Source organism: Capsicum annuum, chromosome 1, assembly GCF_002878395.1.
Source record: "Capsicum annuum cultivar UCD-10X-F1 chromosome 1, UCD10Xv1.1, whole genome shotgun sequence".
Classification (NCBI taxonomy): Eukaryota; Viridiplantae; Streptophyta; class Magnoliopsida; order Solanales; family Solanaceae; genus Capsicum; species Capsicum annuum.
Genome location: NC_061111.1, coordinates 67,241,334 through 67,264,486, shown reverse-complemented (window position 1 = coordinate 67,264,486; position 23,153 = coordinate 67,241,334). Strand labels below are relative to the sequence as shown.

General features: G+C 32.1%; 1 non-coding gene across 1 annotated transcript; it reads left to right on the top strand.

Annotated features, from left to right (window-relative positions):
• Positions 1-12,674: 12,674 nt before the first annotated feature.
• On the top strand, positions 12,675-12,754 carry TRNAL-UAG. Its single transcript has one exon. It is a non-coding gene; the product is annotated as a tRNA-Leu (tRNA).
• The last annotated feature ends 10,399 nt before the right edge of the window (positions 12,755-23,153 follow it).

Genomic DNA, 23,153 nt, shown 5'->3' with positions numbered 1-23,153 from the left:
CACATACCTCAATTGATGAACTAGATGATAAAACTTGAATCTTGGATCTCTATTAATGCTTTGAAGATGAATTCTTAGAGTTATTGTATTGGGAATCCTTAATCTTGAATTTCCTTTGATAATTAATGGATGAATTTGGATTTCTTGGGGAGAAAGTTTGATGATCTAGGGGTTTCTTTGAGAGTATTTTAGTGAAAAGTGAATGTAATATGCATAGGATGGGTTAAATCATCCGTTATTTATGACTTAAGGCTTGGGAAAAAAACAAAGAGACCCTTTTAAATTTTTACTCGGAACTGGAAAAATTCCTGAATTTGGCCCATGGCACCACGCGCCATGATTGTGGTGTCCTAATGGAAACTACTAACTGGGACCTGGAAAGACACCACGATGTGGAGACATCACAATGCTCTACTATATTTCCATTTGGGATATCACCACAATGCACCACCATCGCAGTGAGCCACTGAAAATAGACAAACAAGAAAAACGGCTTCTTCACGACCGGGAAAATAGCAAAGTTTTACTGGATCTTGAAGAATGGGAAATTTGACCTCTCCATAGTGCGCCAATATCACAGATTCTCATTGGAATTTAAAAATTGTCATTCAAACCGTCTCTGCGACGTGCTAAGGACCCAAATCATGGTGTTTTACGATTGAAGCTTAAAATAGCCCTAACTTCTCACTTGATCCTCGGATTTAGACAAATATTTTATCATTGGAAATTTTATTAAATTTCTCACACAATGGGAGGTATAAATATGGAAAATTCCACATGAAATAAAATTCTTTATTTTGGAAACTATCCCTTAACATTCTACGGACGGATTTTAACTTGAAAAGGTATTGGGTGTTACACTCCCATAGGTTGGTTTGAGATTGGTGAAATGGCATTGATTGGAATAGATTATTTTCTTGAAGCTATGGAAAAGGTTAGTTGATTCATGAAATATTAAAGACTGCTCAGAGTTGTCAGAAGTCATAATCAGATGTAAGGAGAAGAGAGCTCAAGTTTGAAGTAGGGGATTGGGTATTCTTGAAAGTGTTGCCTATGAATGTAAATGAGATTTGGAATGAAAGGGAAGTTGAGTCCCTGATTTTTTGGTGTGTGTGAGATAGTGAAGCAAGTAGGAGAAGTTGCTTACAAATCGAACCTTTCATCAGAGTTAGCTGTTGTTCACCCAGTGTTTCATGTTTTGATGCTTAAGAAGTGAATTTCAGATCCATCCTTAGTAATTTCCCTAGACAGTATTGGGGTCAAATATAACTTGTCGTATGAGAAAATTCCTATGGAGATACTTGATAGGTAGTTTTGAAGGCTAAGTAATAAAGAAGTAGCATCTATAAAGGTTCTTTGGAGAAATCAATTGGTTGAAGGGGCCATCTGGGAGGCTGAAGCAGACATGGTGGCTAAGTATCCTCATCTATTCTCTACCAACTCAGTTCCTAATGAAGGTAAATAGTTATTTTTTGGCTAAAACTCTTTCTCTTTAAATTCATTTAAGCATTCTTAAGTCGTATCATATGTTGTGTGCAATTAGATCCTTGTGGTAGATAAAAGGTTGTTTATAAGTTTGGTGTAGAGGTGTCGATTCATTTCCGAATCCTAGATGAATCACATTAAAGGATGAATGTTTCTAAGAGCGATATAGTGTAATACCCCGTGTTTTTAAGCCATTGTGCCACTTATGACTCATCCTCTTAAGTCGTACATATATCTTACGAGTCGTATGTTGTAAGTCATAGCTATGGCAGTGTGGAGTGGTTAAATTCGGTTGTAGATATGATTTGACCCTAGAAATCATCATAGTTTGTTATGATTCATATGAAGAAAAGTCATAAGTACAACACTATAGACTCCCTAAGTTTCTGTCCATGTTACAAGTGGTTGTTTCAAATTTGTATGGACATGTAACAAGTCATAGGCTACCACTTGGATGTTAAATAGTGTGAGCTACCTTTGCCAATTTCAAGCTTATGAGATACTATTCCAACTCATATATTCTCCATACTTGTCATCTGGTTGAATCGTGACGACTGGTGGTCAATTTCTGTAAGTTTAGTTAAGGGGACTTTTGGCCTTTTCCCATCTTATAAATACCAATCCATACCTATAACCCAAGAGAGGAATTATTTTCCTCTATTCTTCAGTCAATTAACAACATATTTTCTCCTACCACATTCAAGAATAAAAGATTAGGGTTTCTCTTACCAAGTTATCTCTCAAGTCTCAAAGTTCAAGTTCTTTGCACAAGTCAAGCAATTCCAGGTATGTAGGGTTTTTGAACAAGGTTAATTCTTCCATCCTTGTGCCCATAAAACATGGTTTTAATATTGAATTTACATGTTTTATATTAGGGTCCATCCCTTAAATTTTCATAAATTGAAGAATACCCTTATCTTATGATTTAAATGCTAAAGATGCATAAAAGTTACATGTATTCAAGTTTTTAACTTTAAGATTGATATTGTTATTTGAGTTTCATTACTTTGATTTGAATTTTGATGAAAGATTTCTATATAGGTATTGAGCCTGATATTTTGTTATAAGTGTTATTAAAAAAGGTAAGATTTTTAAGATTTAAGAAGAAGCATTAAGTTTACAAGAAAGTTTAAGCTTTGAAGATCCATTCATATGGAATATAGCATGATTCAAGAAAGCCGATATTTTGTTCAAATAATAAGACATAAAATCCACAAGTTGTTCATCTTGATTATGATTTAAGTAAAGATACACATAATTAGTTTTCAATCTACAAACCCTTACGCTATTTTATAGGTGGCTTTATTAAGTATGAGCATAAATGTATTTCTGAAAGTAGTATTTAGCACCGAGAAGGGAATGCAGATGAGAGTATCCTCAATTTTCAAAAACTACGAGCCATCATAGTTAAGATTTTTCGCAATATTGATGAAGTATAGTGATCACTTAATTTAAGGTTCTATTTCGATGGCAAGTGTAGAACAGCTCTCCCCAATGTGGGTAAGACATTTGACTCCATGGTATCTCACATGGTTTATGTTGGTTAGAAGAATCTTTCATTAAAGAAAATAAAAGTAAAGATTTCAGAAACTATGTTTAATGGCTCACTCGGTTATTTCATATGATTCATTATCCATGTTTTATGATTTTGCAGTCTTTAGCTTTACTCAAGTCCAAGGTGAGTCATTTACACTTAGCATGCATCATTTGAAAGTGTACATATATATTCAGTTCTTGTTTTACTTATTTATTCAGCCCCACATACTCAGTACATTCCATAAGTACTGGCCCAAATATATGTCTACGTGATACATTATCTTATTATGTAGGTTTGAGTGCTCGTTTCCAGCAGCACGATTGACTACGGGCATCATCACCTGCCTGAATTTTGGTGAGTCCTCATAGTCTGAGTACCCAACTTATCAGACTCATGTTCAGTATTGAAAGTTATTTAGATCTTTGATTTCTATTTAAAGTTTGAGTCAGCGGGGGTTTGTCCCAGTGGCTCTCAAGTTAGCAGTAGAGGCTTGTCAGACTATGTATGTTCTAATTTCAAAGAGTTGGCTTATGATTTCCATAGTTAAAGACTTACATTAAGATATGAAATTATTTACCTTCAGTTTCTACGTATGCTAGTTCACTTTTCATGTGAATTTTAAGTTGAAAAGATATCATGGATTAGCTTGGGGATATTCGTAGTCCTAAGCATCGTGTGACGTTTAGGGGGTGCTCTGGGGGCATTGCTGAAGCCTTCCGAAGTATGGAAGCTCACCACTTCAATGTCAACTCCGAACTCAATCGAGCACCTGATCAGTGCACAGGAAAAGTAGAAGAAGTTTTGGTGATTGCATCTCATAGGGATACAACGTTCGAAGACGAATAACAGTTGGAGCACTAGCATGTAACTTAGGGAAAGAGGAATAAAATAATTCTATGATCATGGTTCAAAACCAATGCAATATTCAATGCATAATATCATTTTAAATACAGGTATATATATACAATACCATATGCTAGGATAGGGAACAAGGCTTATTATAAAATTTGAAAACCTTAACCTGGGTTGTGTAGCTTATTCGTCATAAAACAAGGCACCCACGAGATATATGGGCCCAACTCTCCCCTAGATGGAAGGGCCTCAGTTTCTGTAGCTGCACGAACCAGAGAATACCCATATCCGTATATGCCTTTATGGAGGACTCACACCTCCCGGCATAATCAAGGAGACTTAAGTACCTATATATCCAATATGGGGACTCAAGCCACCTATTCATATAATTATTCAAGGTACTTGAACCTCCCAGTCATATAAACACCTGTAACAGCTACTGTAGTTTCGAGTGTTAGTCCTTTTGACTCGACTTTCCCAGCCCGTCTACACATCGCTCTTTAAAGCCCAATTAAAACATCCTTTACATGTACACAACCATTAATCTAATTAATTACCAAAGGCATCTCGTTGGTATTGTCAACCCCATTTGCAAGCATACAACATGTCATAACCATTATTAACCAACTTGGGACTCGAACCTATTGTCTAAACAAAGACATCAATACAATCAACATTTTAGGGCCTCGAACCCATTTGGTATTTCATACTAATTTATGCCCAACAACGCCTTCATAATTCCAATTACAAATCATTATCATTCTTAGGCCAATGTCTAAGTTCAAACCACAATTTAAACCTGTGACAAGATCATTCTCATTGACAATTTCACAAATAGATGGAGAGTATCGCATTATCAAGGCCAAAACCAACAAATTTAGGGTTAAGCGTGACCCATTTTGTAAACCACTATTCCCTTGTACCCATATGTGTAAAACCATTATCAAAATATTTGTAATCATAATTTAAACCATGATAAAACAATACTCAATATTATACATTCAAAACTTCAACCATGGTTTTCAAAACCACCATTAATGACTTATGAACAATGCTCGAAAGATATGATTTTAGTGAACAAACAATGAGGGAAGATTCACATTCCTAAGTTATGAAGATTCACGGAGAGAATTTTAATCCTTAAGGCCTTAGATGATCACTTTGAAGAAACCCTAGCCCAATCTTTTTTTAGAGGTTTGAGAGAGATTTTAGAGAGTGTTTTCATCTTGTAAAGTGTATAATGGATGACCAAGAGGTTTTATAAGACGTGGGCTCTTAGGTCTTGGGGTGGGAATTATCCGAAGTACCCCCAACTCAATTATGTAAGATCTCGTCTTTTGGTTATGAGTCAAGCCATCTACTTGCCACCATAATATATAACTTTTACCATTGAGGTGTCACCAAGATAGAGAATTGGATACCATACACTATCTAACTTATGTCTTCATAGTCCCACTCGTCACTAGACCATACGATTCGTGTGGTCTACTTATGACCATCACAGAACATCAAGGTCTTAGACACTGAACAACATATGACTGGACCCAAACCACTCGCCACATGATCATATGACTCATGAGGAGTCTCTCGTAACCAGCTTAGAACTTGGACAATAACACACAAGTTTGGTAATGACTTGGGTCCCTAGAACTATAACCACACCATACGACTCGTATGGTGAGTGGTCAATAGGACAGTGAGCTCAAGGCTCAAGGAAATTCAAAGGACAAAGCTTGGGGCATTTCAGAACCCTTGTGTTATACTGTAGATCCGCCCCTGATAATTAAGTACTGTTATTAAAGATAGACGTGCATTAGTTAAAGTATTAGCATGCAACTCTTATGTTCTGTCATATAAATCAAAATTAAATGACATAATTAGACGAAGCTCGCTTCAGACCAGTGATTTAAACACCATGCGTACGTTTAGTTGCATGTTTGGTACTTGCCATCTACATGTTTTATGCATTTTGGTTATTGTGAGATAAAAAGGAAAATGATTTAACACAACCCACGTTTAATCTCGGGTCACACAATGGAGTTGTAGGGCCTAAGGGGCACCCTAATCAAATAACCAATCTAGAAAATATATTTAAGTCCTTTTAAAGTATATATAACTTACTGAATGCATGTGCATTCATTGATTACCATGTTGTTAATACATATTTATTTCATGTTGCATATGATAAAAAGTAATATGAAAAAATTATTACGTTGGATCACCTTCTAACCTTAACGGAAAGAAAGCTACAAACATCAACGTTAAAACTACATGTGATGGTATATATGATAGTTTTAAAGCTAACTCTCAACTAAATGGTTTCTCGTAGAAAAGTGGAGTCCAAGTAATGGGGCAAACTTTGTCCCATGCTTCCACCGCTTACAATTGTATATTAGTGGTCAAAGTAGTAAACTTTGGGACCGAGAAATGGTATCCAAGTTGTACAGCTATAAATAACCATGCCATCTCTCATTGTAATATTTATATATATATATATATATATATATATATATATACAATACACATGAACAATAATAAGAAAAATAAGTAGTATTACTTCATTCTCTCCTTTATTGTCTTTTGTAATATCAATTAAGGTTAATATTTTGCTTTAATTATTAAACACATTATCAACATGAATCTCTGTACCATCTCGAGTTAATACAGGTTATAAAGGTAAGAACTTATTGTTCTTAAAATAACGTCAAATCTATCTAAACATGAATTTATTTCCATAGATATATCGGAAAAAACCTACTTATCTTGGCCATTTGATGTCTAAATTCATTTGGATATGATGGGTATGGCAGACACCATCAGATATAAAATTAGGCATCTAATTAAGACCGTGCCAAATCCATAATATTTCTCCGTCATGACCTCGATGAGGGCTTGAAATAAAATATCTCACTATTAAGGATCCACTTATACTGTGAAATAATTTAAAAGATAGATATGACCACCTGAATATGGTGTTCTTCCACAGAAACATTATAAATGGAATCATTTGAGATTACATGATTTTAAAGATATAACCGCGTATAATGTTGTCATTTTTGGAATTAAATCACGATTAAATTTATGCAGAGAAAATATCACGAATATACTCCTGCAGCAACAATATCGAGAAATGAAATTTAAAAAATATTTTGAATTAATTTTGCATCTTGTTGTTGCTGAACAACATAATGATATTTTGATGACAAATTATGAAAGTCGACCTTCTGTATTGCTCCATTTCCTAAAGTAAATGCTGTAAATTTTCACCAATCTAAGCGTGAAAGTGGTCCTGACCTCAGTCGCGATCGTGATCGTAGTTGAGGGATAAATTTCAATGATGATGATTTTCTTACACTAAATAATAACTTTCCTCACCAACAATATAAGAAGGGTGAAAAGAATAAAATAGTGCAAAAGAAAAATATAAAAAATAAATATTATCAGTGTGAAGAAAAAAGATATTGGTCACGTACCTTTTGTACACCAAAGCACTTGGTTGATCTCTATCAGGCATCCCTTAAGAAGGTAGATAATAATGCAGAAGTAAACTTTATCTTCACAGATATTGTTGAGGATATACATTTAGATGTTGCAGATTTCTTTGAATTTACTAAAGGAAATGTAAATCACCTTGTCTATGATGGATCTGTAATAATCGAAGTATTTTACTTTTCTGTTGGTTGTATTAGTTTATATTCCTGTTAGTAGTGTTTTTCTAGTATTGTAAATAAATAAAGTTTGTGTAATATGGTGTTTTCAAATAATACTATAATGTTTACTTTGTTTATATTTTCATCTTAAATAATATATGGATACTCCTCAAATTTTATTTGAATCAATGATCAATCACGAGAATATTTGTATAATTAATAGTGGAACAATATAAGCCATATTTAAAGATGAAGAATACTTTTTCTTCTTGCTTAGAAGAAAAGAAAATGTTGCAACAATCTCTGGTAATTCAAAATTGATTGAAGACTCCAAAAGAGTTATTACATTTTTGTCTAAGGGGATGAAACTTGTTATAAAAGATGCATTGTTCTATTCTAAATCTCCGAAAAACTTGTTAAGTTTTAAATATACTCGATGAAATAGATATCATATTGAGACAATCAATGAAATAAATGTTGAATAGCTTGGTATTACCAAGAATGTCTCAGGTCAGAAATATGTATTGGAGAAATTAACTTAGTTTCTGGCTTATATTATGCAGAAATCAGTACAATTGAAGCACTCTCTATCGTAAACTAGAAGCAAATTGATCTAAATATGTTTGTTATTTGGCATGACCAAATAGGTTATCCTGGGTCAATAATAATGAGATGAATCATTACAAATTCAAATGGATACCCATTAAAAAATCTGAAGATTCTTGTAAGTGATGAATTTTCATGTGTTGTTTGTTTCAAGGTAAATTGATAACTGAGTTTGTTTCCACCTAAAGTTGATGTTGAATCCCCCTTTTTTCTAAAACATTTAAATGGGAATATATGTGGACCTATTCACTCATCCAGTGGGTCATTCAGATATTTTATGATCCTAATATATGTATCTTCAAGATGATCTCATATGTGATTCTTATTGTCTCGTAACCTGATGTTTATAAAATTATTGGCAAAAATAACACGATTAAGGGTACAACTTTTAAACTATCCCATTAAGGCTATTCGTTTCAATAATGCTGGAGAATTTATATTTCAAGATTTTGATTATTACTCTTTATTGGTTGGAATAAGAATTGAAAATCTTGTCGCTCATGTTCATACTCAGAATGGTCTTGCTGAACATTTATTAAGCGCCTACTATTGATAGCAAAACACTATTTATGAAAACGAAATTACGCTTGTTTGTCTTAGAATGACTCATTATAATAACTATGTTTCATCACAATTGGTTTTTGGTCATAAACCAAATATTTTTCATCTATGAATTTTTAAATGTGTTGTATATGTGCCAGTAGCACCGCCACAACGTACTAAGATGGGCTCTAGAGAATATTAGGAAATATGTTGGATTTGAGTCATTCTCCATAATTCACTATCTTGAACTATTGACAGGAGATTTATTTACTACCCAATTTGTAGATTATCGATTTCCTGAAATAAAATTTTTCATAATTAAGGGAAGAGAAACATGAACTTAAAAGAGAAATTGCGTCAAAAGTTTCATCATTATCTCATTTTGACCCATGGACCCCTATATATGAACATGAGGTCCAGAAGATCATTCACTTACAGAAACTAGTAAATCAAATGTCAGATGCATTTATCGATTTAAAAAGGATAACTAAGTCACATATCCCTAGAGTGAATGTTCTTGTCTGAACTGATGTCGCAAAAGGATCATTACTAATGTCATAGCTTCTAAATTCCAAACACGCCAGAAGCGTGGCAAGCCACTAGTTTTAAAAGATAAAAAACCTAAGAGAACACAAAAAATGATAAAAATGACATTATAAAAGAGTCTCATGAGGAAACTCAAGATCTAATTATCTTGATATTCCTAAAGAAATAGATGAACTCGAGACTCAAGTGAATGAAGAAATTTCAATAAGTTCTACTGGTGATAAGATAAATTTAGATTGATAAAAAATTATGGTGGATAATATTTCTTCATATATTATCGTGTTAAAATTATGCAAGACGACGAGGACTTTGAACCTATCTGTTGAAGAATGTCGATAAAGAAATGATTGGCCAAAATGACAAGAGACACTTCAATCAGAATTGAACTTACTTATTAAACGGGATATTTTTGGATCTACAGTCCAAATCCCGGATGGTGTAAAATCAATTGATCATAAGTGGATCTTCATACGTAACAGAACTGAGAGAAATAAAATTGAAGATACAATGTGCGCCTTGTTGCATAAGGATTCTCTCAAAGACCTGGTATTGACTATGAAGAAATATATTCACCTGTTATGGATGCAATAACATTTCGATATCTTATCAGTCTAGATGTACCTGAAAATTTTGAAATACATCTAATGGATGTGTTGTAAATTATATTTATGGGTCACTTGATAATGAAATTTATATGAGGATCCTAGAAAGATTAAAGATGCCTGAAACATATAGTTCAAAGTCTCAGAAATTGTACTCAATCAGATTATAAAGATCGTTATATGATCTAAAACAATCAGGGCGTATGTGGTATAATCGCTTTAGTGAGTACTTGATAAATGAAGGTTAGATAAGTGATGTCATTTGTCCTTGTAGCTTTATTAAGAAAACAATATCAAAGTTTTTTATACTTGCCATATATTTTGATGACATAAATCTCATTAGAACTCCCGAAGAGGTCCAAAAGGCAACTAAATATCTAAAGAAAGAACTTGAGATAAAAGATCTTAAAAAGACAAAACTTTGTCTTGGTTTGCAGATTCAACATTTAGCAGACGGGGTCTTCATCTACCAATCTGCCAATAATGAGAAAGTTTTGAAATGATTTTACATGAACAAAGTACATTCATTAAGTACTCCAATTTGTTTGATCACTTGAGGTGAGTAAAAATTTATTTCGACCTCCAGAAGAGGGTGCAGAGATTCTTGATCCTGAACTACCATATCTCAATGCTATTGGTGCACTTATATATCTTACTAATGATGCGAGGCCTAATATAGCATTTCTGTTAATTTTCTAGCAAGATATAGTTCTTATCCTACACGTAGACACTAGAACAGAGTTAAGCATATATTATGATATCTAAAAAGGACTATTATTATGAGTTTGTTTTATACTAACAAAGATAACACAGATCTTATTGATCATGCAGATGCGTGTTATTTATCCGATCCATATAAAGCTCAATCTTAAATAGGCCATGTGTTTACATACGGAGGTATTGCTATATCATGACGATCCATAAAGCAGTCTATTATTGCTACTTCGCCAAATCATACTAAGATAATAACTATCCATGAGGCAAGTAGAGAATGTGTATGGTTGAGATTGATAATACGTTTCATTAATGAAAGATGTGGCCTGAAGTGTGATGTCCAAATACCCACCGTCATATATGAAGACAATGTTGCATGCATAGACGACCAATTAAATGGAGGCTTTATAAAAGGAGATAGAACGAAGCACATCTCGCCAAAGTTGATTTTCACTCATGATCTCCAGAGGAATGGTAACATTGATGTGCAATAAATTCGTTCAAGTGCAATTCAACAGATAACCAACTTCAACTCTTGAGAAGATGGTACACAGAATTGGGATGCGAAGACTTAACTGTCTGAATCATGATTTTCATCAGGAAGAGTATGAATACACATTATACTCTTTTTTTCCTAACCAAGATTTTTTTAATGAATTTTCATGATAAGATTTTTAATAAGGAAATAAATTATGTGTATTACATGATTTCCAAGGAGGAGTGTTAGAGAAGTGGAGTCCAAGTAATGGGGCAAACTTTGTCCCCAAGGACTTCCACAGCTTACAATTGTATGTTAGTGCTCAAAGTAGTAAACTTTGGGATCAAGAAATAGTATCCAAGTTGTATGACTATAAATAGCAATGCCATGTCTCGTTGCAATATACAATACACATGAACAACAATAAGAAACAGAAGTACTACTACTTCATTCTCTCCTTTATTGTCGTTTGTAATATTAATTAAGGTTAATATTTTTCTTTAATTATTTAGCAGCTTCATATATATATTCGATTCATTAAATTGAGAATTTTGGATAAGTTTAGTCCTAAATAAATTTAAGTATTGATTTTGCAACCACACATAAGTGAGATCTGGAAATTTAAGTATTGATTTTAATTTTTAGAAATATTTTCTTCTAAAAAGTTTATAGTCGCCACATTATTAAATAGGTATTGAAAATTGTATTCCCGACTAAAATGACTATGAAAGCTAATTAAGTAAATTAAAGGACTTTTGGAAGACAAACCGATGATAAGTAACTTTGATGGTTAAGTAATTACTATAAGTGAGTGACATTCAAGGTTTTTACTTTTTTGTTTTTGTCTCAACTTCAATCATTTTTGTCTAAACTTCAATCAGATATGATTGAAATTTAATTATCTTTGTCCGACTTAAGCTATGTTCATTTAAACTTTAGACACATATATCTAAACTTTAGCCATATAAACTTCAAAAAATATATCAGAAGTGTCAAAACTAACTTCAGATGTTGCACTCAATAAGAACAAATACATTCTCCATAAATAAAGGTTTTGCATTTAATTGGGGATATAATGATTGAAATATTTGTTAAATCTTTCAGTGAATAATAAACGTGTACGTCAAGTTGGAAGATGTAAAATAACCAACATATAACTTACAAATTATTTGTTTGATAAACTTTTTTAGCTGAATTCATATTTGTATACAATTAGGGAAAGGCAACTATAGTTATAGCCCCCCAATAATTAATTCACTTTGATGGAAATTCATATTTCTGCACCATTTCGATGATTCATATTATATTAGTACATTGTATTGTATGAAAGAAAAGTCTTAAATATTTGATTTACCCCCCCCCCCCCTCCCCAACCCTAAAGCTTATTATTTGATCACTATATATCCCCTTCATTTCTTTTTATTTGCTTCCTACATTTTTCGCGAGTCAATTTAATTTAGTTTCAAAGCTAAATTAGATTAGATTAATATAATTTTTTAGAACTAAAATTTAGATATTCAAAAATTATATGAAAAATATTATATATTATTATTTTTTTTTCAATTGATTAAAAAATACATCTTAAAATATTGATTAAGGTTTAAAAAGGAGCAAATAAAGAATAATAAGTATAGAATTATGCGATGAAATTAAATCAAATTGACAGTTTGGCCGAGTGGTCTAAGGCGCCAGATTTAGGCTCTGGTCCGAAAGGGCGTGGGTTCAAATCCCACAGCTGTCATTGTGTTTTTTTACTTCTTCCCTATAAGGGGCCTTTTTGAGTAAGATCTTTTGTGTTATTATTATTTTTTATTTTTAAAATTAGATTTATTTTCTTTAGACATTCAAATTATATGTATATCGATTAACTGCCTAAACACATGATAAATTCCTCATATTAGTTATTTATGACATAAATTTTTAAAAAGTTTCTATTCTTATTTTTAAGTGTCCTTTATATAGACAAATTAGCCACTTTCTTTAATTTGCTCATTAGTTATAATAAATTAGCCACTTTCTTTAATTTGCTCATTAGTTTCAACAAGTTGCAATACGTTAAGTCTATTCAATTGAGGTTGATATATATAATTAACAAGGTGACATATTTTATGTGATTAATTTATTTGCACAATAAACACTTGAGAATACTACAAAAGATTTTTCATAATTTGAATTTAAAAGCGAACAGACATGTTTTCCCCCTACAGTTGTCACCAAAATTTACTTTAGTCATTAAACTTAACATATAATTATTTACCCCCTAAATAATTTTTATATGAATTTTTTATCACTTTAAAAAAATTATACCCCTCACTATGAAAAGTGCATCACACTCACGTCACGTTGGAGCCACGTCAGATCCATGTCAATGCCATATATATTATACTCCCTACTCTTGATACTCCCCCTCCACTCCCTCCAACGTTTGCCGAGTCCCCCCACCCCATCGCATCCCACCCCACCCCACAAACCACCCAGTCGGCCTTCCTTTGTGCAATGTATCCTTCTTTGATGTTTAAATGATTGTATTTCTATTTTTTCTTTTTTCTTTTTTTCATATTTTTCCCTTTTGATATCTGATTGTGCTATGGTGCTGCATTTTTTTTTTTGTTTTTTTGTTAATGAGTAGCGGAAGCAAGTGAGTTTTAGTAGAGAAACAGAGATGGAAATCAGTGTCGGCAGCATCTTTATCACTTTCGAACAAGATGGAACTAATCTTGATGCACTAAAATCATAATAGGAATAAATTCACTTTCGATTTTGATGTGCGAAAATGAAATTAATTGTTAATTCTTGATCTTCATAGAAAAATTTATTTGTTATATAATTTGTGTATTTTATTTTTCTATGATTGTGTATTTGATTGAAAGTTTTTTATGAATAGAATTGAAAAAAAAAAAGAAATAGAGGAAAGAAAAGACATTGTGGGGGGAGGGGACGGGGTGTGAGGAACAAGAAGATATGGGGTTAGTGGCGGAGCCAGGATATTCACGAAGGACGTTCATAAGTAAATATACGAACTAACTGAAGGGGGTATAACATCTAATATATATACATAAAAAATAATTTTAACCATGCATATATAACATAATTTTTCGCTGAAGTGGGTTTGGATGAACTCCCTCGGCAAAGAATAGATCCGCCCCTAATGGGGGTGGTGAGGTGTGAGGAAGAAGAAGATATTGGGGTGGTGGGGTGTTAGGAAGAAGGAAAAAAAATAATGGTAAAAATTTAAAGTTGGTTTCACTTATTTTTTTTTAATTTAAACGCGCTTTGATTCTTTTCTTTTGCCAAGTCAGCTGCTAAGGGAGCAAAATAATACATTTTAAAATTCATAAGGGAGGTAAATAATTATAGGTTGAGTTTAATGGCTAAAGTAAGTTTTAGTGATAACTTTTGGGGGGGGGGGGGGGGGGGGGGCTAATTTAAAATTGTAAATAATACTCCCTCCGTTTAAAAAAGAATGACCTATTTTTCTTTTTAGTTCGTTTAAAAAAAATGACTCCTTTTCCTTTTTGGCAATACTTTAATTTTAACTTTTCACATGACATATTTAAGATCACAAGACTAAAGGGTGTTTTTGTACATTTGACACAACTTTAATCTAAGGTCATAAGATTCAAAAAAAAAAAATTTCTTAAATTTTGTATCAAATTAAAGTAGGTCATTTTTTTTAAATGAAGGGAGTAACACTATAACGTGTATTTAGTGGTTAAATAAAATTTACTAATAAATTAATTGTCCATATATGTACTCCACTACATTTTTTTCTCTCTCAATCATATTTCCATAAACAACTCTTTAAAAGTTGGTCTTGAAGATAAATACTTGGTCAATCTGATTATTTTTCGCGCATGAGACAGAGGTCGGGTTGAACGGACATATGTACAATGACGAGAAAATGCACAAGACTCCCTCAAACTAGTTATTCTTTTCTTTTTTTGTCGAAAAATTATGCAAAATGTTCATTAAATTAAATTTGTACACAATAAATATGTACAATGACAAGAGAAAATGCATAATAACCCCCTCAAACTAGTTTTTTTTCCCGTAAATTATGCAAAATATTCATTAGATTAAATTTTTACACAACAAATGCTGTCCCTCCCTCCCTTTTTATTTTTTAACTAAAAATGACCAATCGGCCATTGTAATTACCATAGATAGCCGCATGGCTATATCAGTTACCAAAATAATGGCAGTCCCCTCTTCCTTTACAAAGACAAGTTAATTCCTTATATTGTCACTCAACTCAGCAAAATATTCTACTAAAGTCATTTTTTTTATTTCAATAATACATTCAAATTTGTGCATTTTTCTTACAAACTAATAATTATTAAAAGTGACTTAGAAAATGACCAAAATAGTCCATTAAGTTTGAAATATGAATTTAAACAGTCCTTATTTTTTTCATGAAATATTAATAGGCCTCCAATTATTTTTACTTTTGTACTTCTTAAATTAGTTTTTAATATATTTTGTCAATAAGTGCATAATATAATTTAAAAAGACACAAATCATAATATTTAAAACGAATTAAAAAGACAAAATGTTAAATTAGAGCTTAAAATAGGTAGTTATATTTTAAATAAAACAAATAAGAACTACAATTACTGTCCAAATTGGTAAATGTATTTAGTTTTTACAGGCAAGTTGACGAGACGATATAATTTTCTCTGAAATAATATCACAAGATTGATAAAAATAATATTGAAACCTTAAAACATTTTTAAGTTAATAAATGGTTATATAAAGTCACTTAATTTTATTTGACGGTGAATGATTGATGTTATTAGCATGGTATCCGTTAATATGCATTACTTTTTAAAATAAAAATCCTTTAAAATATTTATATATGGTTCTTCTACTAGCTAGAGACTCTAGTTTTTTTTTTTATTTGCAGGAATTCATCGTCTTCTTTATGAATTATAATTTTTTTGACAATAATTTGGAGTAGAAGAAACTAACAACTAACTTGAACTATTTTATCAAAAATAAAAATTAATCCTAAAATAAATAAATATAAAATATTATTTTATTATTGAACTCCTAAGTTTCCAAATAAATAGAGTACATATAAGATTATTTCTAACAATTTTAATTGTAATTTTTGATGAATGTCATTAGATTTAATATCACAGTTAGAAGTTGAAAGAAGATTGTACTCACTAAGTTTTATAGTTGAAACGTTATTGATATTTCGTATTGTTAACTAATAAGGGTCATTTAAATTCAAAGTTTAAACTTAAGGGACTTTTTGATCAGTTTTCTCTCATCTTTTGAGTCACTTTTAGCAATTATTGATTTTTAAGAAAAATGCATAAAGTTCAATGATATTATTGAAACAAAAATAAAGGATAAATGACTTTATTGGGATATTTCCCTAAATTGAGTGACAATATGAGGAATTTACTTAGTTTTAGGCCATTTTGGCCATTTTGATTCTAGTTTCTTTTAAAAACATTTTTAAAATTTTTTTATGCTATTTAACAAAAACCTTTTAATTGTTTAAATTTTTTTGTTACTCTTTATTAAAACGTTTCTTTTCTAATTGTTTTATTTCTCATGTGAAAAAATAAATATTTATGTTATTTTATTATTTTTTATTTATTAAAGTGAGAATACATGATAGTCAAATAAATATCCATATCGATATATTCTATAATTATCTATAATCTATATCTATAATATATTAAAAGTGTGAAGGACCTTAAAAATGTTGTTTGAACTTTTTATCCTTCATTAAAAGTCTTTGCTTTAGAAAAAATCGTCTTTTCACTATTTTTTTCTAATATTTGAGAGTTTAAAATTAATCAAATATATTTATGATAAAACTTTTTCTTATTAGAAATCATCAGAATTGATGACAACTAATACTTTTTTCATTTGTTTAATAATTCTACATCAACTAAATTTGATTTTAAGAAGATTTGAAAAATCTAAAAATAAATATAAAAGATTTAGAATAAAAAAAAGTAATAAATATCAAATTTTTAAAAGTTTTAAATACGTAATAAGAATATAACCAATGTGTAATACCCCGATCATTCCTTAAGCCTAAATCTGTCTTTTTGAATGGATATGTATGATTTCCAAAGTGATTGATATTTAAACCATGTTGTATTTCTCTAATTTCCACTTTTTGTCATGTAGAGCATTGAATAATCTTTCCATCGATATCAATTTCATCGAAATCCGACATCGGATGAGTGAGTTATGGTCGTTTTACTGAATGTTATCGGATCGCCTAGGTTTGACGGTTGACCTGATGGACCGTCAGGTCCTTGGTGGACTGTGAATTGTCCCGTCAATCCAAGCCAGTAGCTCCCTTTTGGGATGTCGTGTGACGGTCAAAGTGGTGGACCATCACAAAGTTGACGGACCGTCAAGGTGTCCGTCAGACCGAGGCAGAATGTTCCATTCCTGAGCTCCGGTATACCGGTACCAAATGACCCGGAATACGGTACCGGTGTGGAGTGGCATTTTTTTCCTATAGTTCCGGTTTCGATTTACCGGTTACGGTGCCGGTTGGCCGGATCTGGTCCGGCGCCGACCGGTGCATATTAATTTTTTTTAAATTTTTTGTTTTGGTTTTGGCCGTTGTTGACCGTTGTAAAATAGCTGTTGGAGGGGGCAACGGCTATTTTGTGCCTCCCCCTCCCAATTAGTCCTCTACACTATTAATTTTCTACTATAAATATCCTTTTAAATCAATTTTTTTTTCTCACAAATTTCTCAATTTCTTAAATCTTAATATTCTCATACTCAATATTTATAATTTTTGTATTAATTGGAGTTGTGAATTTTTTTAAAGATACTACAAGCTTCAATTATCATATTTCAATTACGACATTTGGTATACGTCTGCTTTTACGCAGACGTTCAGAATATTTGTTCCAACTTTAATCTCTATATCTTTTATTTTTAATATCTATATTTGTTTACTTACAGTCTTACATTTTTTTTTAATTATAATATTTATATTGATTGTGTTGACATTTTAATTATATTTAAATTTAATTATGGATGCAAATAAAAGTAGTAGTAAGCGACCAATCTTTGGTAAGATTTTTCGTAGAAATAAAAAAATAATGCTACTACTAGTTCATTATCGCCTAGAATTAATAAAAAATCTTTATCACAACCTAATGATTTTGATGTTGGTGCTTGTATGGAATTAGACCATGAGACACTAAGTAGGCGTTATAATAATTTTGAGGAAGACTTACCGGAAGAAGATGATATAGAAGTACAAGAGTTAGGTGAAACCCCTACCCCTACTAGTCCGGTTACGGAAATACCAAAAGACGATGATGTACTTCCCCCTTTACCGAAATTTAGTAGGGCTAAAGGTACTGAACGTCCTAAACGGTCTTTAGTTTGGCAATTTATGAATCAAGAATACTACTACTTACAATAAATGTAAGAGAGTTATGAAACATTTGACTGGGGGAAAAAATGGTGGGACAGGGTTGCTTACTACGCATTTGAGGAAATGTAATACAGAATTTATTCGTCTAGAAAATTAGGCTAAGGCAAAAAAAGGTGGTACACCATTGATGGAAGAATCTGTGGGAGGTAATATGGTTCAAACGCGTTTAGATAGGTTTAACTCAGCTAGCTCAAGTTCTACATTGACATATAATGAAGATGTAGATAGAGAAGAACTAGCGAAAATTGTTGCTGTTATGGGATTGTCATTCAGTTTTCCTTCGCATCCTGATTTTATTCATTATATTCAAAGAGTATATAATCCTTCTTTCAAAGGTTTTTCACAAAATACAATTAAAAATGATATTTTTAAATTTCAAGGTGAACATTGTCATTTTCTTCGTTGCTTATTTAGTAAATTTGATGGTAGAGTACCTATTACTTCTGATATGGGTCGTAGTATTATCGGTAATGATTATTTTACTGTCACGGTTCATTGGAATGATCACCATTGGAACATGCAAAAAAGAATTATTGCTTATAAATATTTTGACGAAACTAAAACCGGTAAATATATATCTTTTACAATAGCGGAATGCATAAATCATTTTAGACTTATTGATAAAACTATGACATGTACATTAGATAATGCTTCTAATAATTTGAAAGTCATTGATTTTTTAAATACTAGACCATGTCCCATGGATAATGATTATTTACATGTTAGATGTATTGCACATATTTTAAATTTGATAGTACATGATGGTGTTGAGTTATTTGGAGATGGTTGTTTTAAGGTTCGCATTGCATGTAGTTTTATTTTTAAAAATAAAAAAAAAGGCTATAATAGATTATTTAAATATCAATGTAAAAAATGTGACCTTCCATATAGAAAAGTTCCAAGAGAAATTCCTACTAGATGGAATTCTTTGTATCAAATGCTTGAAGTTGCTAGTGTGTATCATGAACCTATACAATTAGTTTATAATTCGCTTAATACGACTAATGATTTAAGGCTAGGTTCTGATGATTGGATTGAAGTAGAAGAACTTTGTAAATTTTTGAAAACTTTTTATCAAACTACGAACACAGTATCTGCACAATATACTCCAACTATTTCTTCCGTTTTAGTAAATATTACTGCTATTTCTAAAGTACTTGCTAATTATAAAAATATTTGTCCTTACAAAGAGGCAATTGACGCTATGGTTGACAAATTTTAAAAATATTTTTTTCCGATTCCATAAATTTATTTGATAGCTACTTTATTCAACCCTTTTTACAAAGAACATGGTGTAATTATGATGGTTCAAAAAATTTACACCAATTTAGAAATAAAACCTCATGAAAGGCCATCAGTTGAAACGGGTAGTGCTAGCATAGTACCTAAATCCAGGAGTTTATATAACATGTTTCTAGTTATGGAACATAATATTGCGCCAGTCGAACCTCCTACTTTTAGACATAGATATGATGATTTAGATGATGAAATGGGTGAAGAACTTGGTCTTCAATGTTGTAACAGTAATGATTTTGATTCATATATTTCTCAGAATCGGGAATGTATTAGAGATGCAAATGGACAACAACAACTTCTAGGATGGTGGAAGACCCGTACCAGATAATTTCCAAAACTATCAAGAGTGGTTCGAGATTTGCTAGCAAGTTAAGCTTCTTCAGTCGCATCGGAGCAAACTTTTAGTGCAGAAAGATTTATGATTGGAGATCATCGATATTCGTTGGCAAAGGATAGTTTGAAAATTTTGGTATTATTTAGAGATTGGATTAATGCCGAAAGAAGAAATTTTAGGCTTCCAAAATTACCGCTCCAGATTGAAGATGAAAAGATGAAATATTTGAGGAGAATAGTGATGATGGAATGGAAGCAATGGAAGAACAAGGAAAAATACCAATTTTGGAAAATATAGAAATAGATAACTTACGTATAGAATATTATGGACATTATAGATATTAAGACTCTAGAGTACAGATCTAATTCAAACAGAACCCTTCCTAGAAGGTGGCTGCGTAGATTAGATTCTTTTTTAATATTTATAATAAATGTACAATGTAATGTATTAAATTTGAATAAATATAAATTTTTCTAAGGTTATATAATAAAAAGTTAATGTTATGAGTTAAACTTATAACTATTTTAAAAATTATATATCAAGTTGATGTTAACTTTTTAGCATAACTTTATAATGATATTAATAAAATAATTTAAATTATTGAAATAATTATATACTTTTAAATTTTTTAAAGTTAAAAAGTAAATGTTATAACTATACATACATTCTTTTATTATAAAAGTCATAATATTAATAAAAAATTAAACAAACAGTGAGATGCAAACAGTAAAATACCGGAACTCCGATTTTCGTACCGGTCCGACACGGTACTGCACCGGTGACAACCGGACCGGGGTGGAGGGACCATATTTTTTGGTGGTACTGGTTTCGATTGTACCAATTCCGGTATAATACACCGGACATTCTTTCCGGTACCGAATTCGGTTCTGGTAAAACCGTTTCGGTTGTTTCGTTCCATTCCGTTGCCGGGCTTAGCCCCGAGTGAAGGACGATATGGTGGAACGTCAGTCCGTTTGATGGACCGTCACTTCGACCGTCACTCCGAGCCAGAACATTCCAGTTTTAACACTCAAGTGACAGACGACCTGGTGGATCGTCAGCTAATCTGACGGACCGTCAGATCGACCATCACAGGCCCCGATTTGCAATTTTTATCTTTTTTTTAAAAAGGACATCTTGGTCATTTCCGCTCCTTGTGGCCTTATATATATATGTAGAGAAGAGAAGATCATTTCTCTTCATTTCTCTCCAAATTTCTTTCAACAATTCTCTAGAAACCTAGGGTTTCTTCCAAACCCAAAAATCAAATCATCTCCAAGAAATTCAAGAAATCTCTCATAAATTTCTTCAAGTTGCTTAAGAACTAAGTCCCTCAAGTTAAAGGCAACAAGGTCTTGGTCTAAAAGTGTGAGAAAGAAGTTTCAAGCAAGTTTCTATATCTTCAAAATCAAAATCTAAGGTATGTAGGGTTTGAACAAGCACACTCTTTTCGTTCTTGTGCCTAAAAGATTTAATTTCTACTATTGATCTACATAATCTTTTCAAGTGGGGTTACACCCAAATTTCTTTAGTTATGATTTATGAGATTTGAGTTGACTAAGTTTGATATTTATGATTATTTCACCATCATGTTTCTTAAATTGAGAATTTATTCCATGAGTTGTATATTGTCATTATGTATTCATGATTTTTAAGCAATTTAAGTCAAGTGCCATGAGTTATGCCTTTCCATGAGAAATTTGACTATTGAATTTATATAGATATTGAGATTGAAATTCAAGAACGAGTCCTATGATATTTCCTTGAAGTTTTTGATATTTGAAATGATTTAACAAGCAAATGTACTTGATGTTGAGAATGATTGTGTTGAGCTGAGTCGAGTTAGCAATCCACAAGATGTTTATGATTTACAGATGAGATATATATTTATGTTTTGGTCTTTTATGATATACCCATGAGTTGATATTGATTAATGTGGATTTCCTAATGCGTTCTGAGTTGAGTCTGGGAGAAGTATTTAGCACCGAGCGAGAAATTTAGTATTTCCCCGGAACTACGTGCCACCGTAGGATTGATGTTGATGATTGTGGGCCAAAGTCCGAGTATGAGATTGTGATATTGAGATTGAGGTTGTACTCCCTGGCAAGAGTACAACAGCTCTGCCAATTTAGGGATCCCTCCTTAAGAGGGCAAAACATTGGACTCCATGAGGCTCACATGGTGTAGTTATGTTGGTTATAAGAAACTCCCACGTCCATAATGATATAAGTCTCTTGAGTTACCGAGTCACTCTGAGTCACGATTTAAAGATTTTGAGTTGAGTTAAATGATTTATGAGATTTATGAAACACGTGTCATTACTGATGATTTATGGAAATAATGTTTCAAATAATTCAAGCGAAGATAGTTATTATTGTCAGCATGCATGATTTCTCATACATTTATGATATTATTTAAAATGCTACATCCACCCCCACATACTCAGTACATTTCTAAGTACTGACCCCCATACTCTTTTTTATTCTATATTTCCTCGTGATATAGGTTCAGGTGCTCAGTCTCAGCAGCGACAGTGATCTTTAAGTACCTTCCTTTACACTTCTGCAGTTGGTGAGTCCTCATGGTTCGAGGACTTGTATTTTTGGTTTTGTCTTTTCAAGAGATGGTTATTTATTTTTAGTTCTGTATGAGTCTGTTGGGGATGTATCCCAATGGCTCATCAGACTTGTATAGTAGAGGCTTTGTCGGGCTAGAGTACCAGTATGTACAAAACTTCAGTATTTTAATTGTACAAAGCACTATTAGTTCGTATCGCAATATGTTCATGACATGGTTATTTCTCTTTATCTTAGCATGATTTGTGTTATAGTGAGTTCTGAAAGTGATAACAGGCTTAGAGGGTTAGCTTGGGGCCACGTGTGACCATAAGTACCGTGTGACATCTCGGGAAGGGTTCTTGGGGCATTACAAACTTGGTATCATAGCCTAAGGTTTGAAGAGTCCTAGGGAGTCTGACAAGACGCGTTGCATAGTATTTTGATCATCGATGTGTAGCGCGCCACATCTATACGTAAGAGGCTATGGGACATTTTAGGAAAAGTTATTTCTTTCTTTCAA